At 33.6% G+C, this 3418-nt stretch overlaps 1 long non-coding RNA gene across 1 annotated transcript; it reads left to right on the top strand.

Annotated features, from left to right (window-relative positions):
* The first annotated feature begins 804 nt into the window (after window positions 1-804).
* LOC148782710 (uncharacterized) lies at window positions 805-3129 on the top strand. Its single transcript, XR_016052180.1, has 4 exons — window positions 805-882; window positions 1019-1085; window positions 1222-1288; window positions 2776-3129. It is a non-coding gene; the product is annotated as an uncharacterized LOC148782710 (long non-coding RNA).
* The last annotated feature ends 289 nt before the right edge of the window (window positions 3130-3418 follow it).

Genomic DNA, 3418 nt, shown 5'->3' with positions numbered 1-3418 from the left:
GTATTCATCTTAGGTCAGGTCGGGCCGGATCGACCCCAACCCAGTGGCAATGTAAGGGATAGACCAAGACTCCCCACCAACTCCTTGGATCCAGTATCCAGGTTGAGATTTGGACACAAATAACAAAATGTGGGTGTCCCATCCCTTTTGACTAAAGAGGTCCTGCCCCTTGTACCAAAACAAAAAGACAATCCAAATGTTACTTCACTTGACCTAAATTTCTTTCACTTTCTACTATATGATCATATTTTATGCAATCCTAATGGGAACTTTTCCCACTATCAATCTTATCCTTCTTCAAATCATAACAATTTTCTTAGGCATCGATTTAGGAAAAGTATGTAGGGAGAGAGGTGCCGTTATTGAGAGGACTTTTGGTGAAGTTATTGCTATATTATTGCACATTAGATTATATTATGGACCCGGTTTTTATGCCACCAATCCCGCGTATGTAGAAATACAGGCCTCTTAATAAATCTATTCTCTAGATGTATTTTAAGACTTAATTTTTAAGGACATGTCATCTGTAACATGGAGATCATGGATATGAAAAAATAAATAAATTTTTAAAAACTATTCTGGTAAGAAAACAATTGGGTCGTTAGTTTTCATTGTTTTTAGATGGAACACCTACTTACATTCATCTTTAAGATGGATGCTTTACACTTTATGGACCGCATATGTAGAAATGCAGTCCAGCCCACATGAAACAATTTCCCTTATATTATTGCTTAGTAACTTTCTCTTTCTAAATGATGATTGAGAGGAGTGACTCCTACCAAACATATAACCAAGGGTGCATCCCATATTTGAAGGTAGGAAGTTGAAGTGCTATTTAAGAAAGGGTGCAGTTGGCATACGGATGCATCGGTAGCTATAGAGGTAAGGTGCACCTTCAAATTTTATCATGGTATATAATTTTGATGTAAAATGTTCTTAGGATTATCTCAAAATCTATTTTTATATCTAATTATAAAATTTTAAAACATATAACCATGGGTGCATCCCATATTTGAAGGTAGCAAGTTGAAGTGCTATTTAAGAAAGGGTGCAATTGGCATACGGATGCATCAGTAGCTATAGAGGTAAGGTGCACCTTCAAATTTTATCATGGTATATAATTTTGATGTAAAATGTTCTTAGGATTATCTCAAAATCTATTTTTATATCTAATTATAAAATTTTAAAACATATAACCAAAGGTGCATCCCATATTTGAAGGTAGGAAGTTGAAGTGCTATTTAAGAAAGGGTGCAGTTGGCATACGGATGCATCGGTAGCTATAGAGGTAAGGTGCACCTCCAAATTCTATCATGGTATATAATTTTGATGTAAAATGTTCTTAGGATTATCTCAAAATCTATTTTTATATCTAATTATAAAATTTTAAATTTCAAAAATAGTTAAAATCAACTAGATCTATAAACATATTGAAAATGAACGGTGCAGATAATATGTTGTAAAATACACTATTTCTCCAACTTAAAATCTTTTTATTTTTCATGGTCATATATCTCAATGTCAAGATAATCAATCAAAGGGTTTTTCAACATTAAAACAACCTTTTTCGATGGATTTTTGAGGTACATCTGTAGTTCTACATTACAAGGTTGCATCCTTATATAAACTTTTTCCTTTTAGAGAACGCAGCATCAAAAACAATATTAAATAATGGGTGCAGTTTATATAAAGTTGCAACCTTTTTTTGTGGAAATAAGATTGCAATACTCTATATTATATATTTTAATTGGATAGTATAAATTTGACACGTTTTTCAAAACAATGTCAATACATAGCATATCTTTTAAGATAATATATAATTTACTCTTTTTAAATATAGGGATTGTATACAATGAGACCATTTACTTTTGATATAGGGAAGTCACAATTATTTACAATTATCCGATGTGAAATCCGATAGCTTGGTTGTGTCACAAAGTTCAAAAAAAATTCTTTTGAAGTTTGAGCTTGGTCAATGAAATAAATGCAGCACCGAATTTCACATCCAATAATCAAGATTAATTGTGACCATATTATACCAAAGATAAATAGTCTCGTTATATACTTTTCCTTAAATAAAATGAACGCTGTAGATTATTGTAATCTTATTTCTACATATAAAATTGCCACCTTATATAAACTTTTCTATTGAATAATAGATATGGCAGCTTCCATGCCCCCATTGGAAATGGCCACTCTGAAACTCAGTGAAACACGTAGCTTTGTGCGCCACATCAGAGGGAGAACAAGAATGAATGCTAGATTAGGGTTTTGGGAGACAAAAAATGTGAAATTTTGATCAAGTAAGTTTGTTTCTACAAAAAATATCGTATGGACGGATGATAAGAAGAGCATTTCGGAGGATTTTATGTAGGAAAGGATATGTATCTAATAAAAAAAAAAACTCACAAATAGTTTTTCGGTCCAACTTGCCCGATTTCAGGCAAGAACAGGCCTGCGACCATTTTGAGTCCGACACGGCTGGTTTCGACTCCCCAATTTTTTATGCAGTAAATGTCATCGTACAGAGCAACCACCAAGATTTTCTTGATAAACCTATAACTTCCCTAAGTCCAATCTATAGAAATAGCCTATTTTTTCCTTGAGTTCTTACTAATTGAAGGTGTTTCAATGGAATCCACAATGGTTCAATGGAAGATTCAGGAACCATTGTGGATTCAGCACATCTTGTGGAGTTGGTTCTCAATCACAAATGAAGGTTTTGGTGTTTCGAAAGTGGATATAGAAGTGAATATGCATGATCTTCTGATGCAGAAAATAATCAAAGTGAGGCCAAAAGGCCGGTGCAAGGTATCAGAAGACGATAGCATTCAATTGAATTTTGATTGTAGCTCGTTGGATAACCCTGGACTAGCTTGGTTGGGGGGATTAATGAGAGATTCTAAAGGGGAGATTATTTTATGTTTTGTTGGCCCTTGTGGTGAGAAAACAGCAAATGAAACGAAAATTTTAGCAGCTTTATATGGGATGAAAATACTAAAAGATAGGAGATTTCAACAACCGTGTGTTATTGAGGGGGATTCTTCGAATGTAATTGACTGGTGTAGTAATATCTCAAGACCTCCGTGCAGACTGAGATCGATTTGGTTGGCTGTGTTGGAGATTGGAAATGGACTGTGTGACATATACGTTGTGATCACTTTGTATCAAAAATAAATGGTTTCATTGCCTTTATAAAAATATTGTCATTTCCCTGAGCTCTTTACTAATTGAACACGATACTAATTGAACACGAAACTCAAAAATTCCCGATTCTTCCCAGTCCAATAGGTAGAGGCTGGACTAGACCAACATAATTCATAAAACACATTCCATACAATACAACAATAGAAAATTAAAAACTAAATAATAAACACACTTTCACATAAAACACACAAATAAAAAAATTAAAGACAAC

The sequence above is a fragment of the Amborella trichopoda genome, chromosome 3 (genome assembly GCF_054954075.1).
Source record: "Amborella trichopoda isolate Santa Cruz 75 chromosome 3, AtrichopodaSantaCruz75HAP2 v2.0, whole genome shotgun sequence".
NCBI lineage: Eukaryota > Viridiplantae > Streptophyta > Magnoliopsida > Amborellales > Amborellaceae > Amborella > Amborella trichopoda.
Note: the sequence above shows the minus strand (reverse complement) of the source record. Positions and strands in the feature narration are given on the sequence as shown.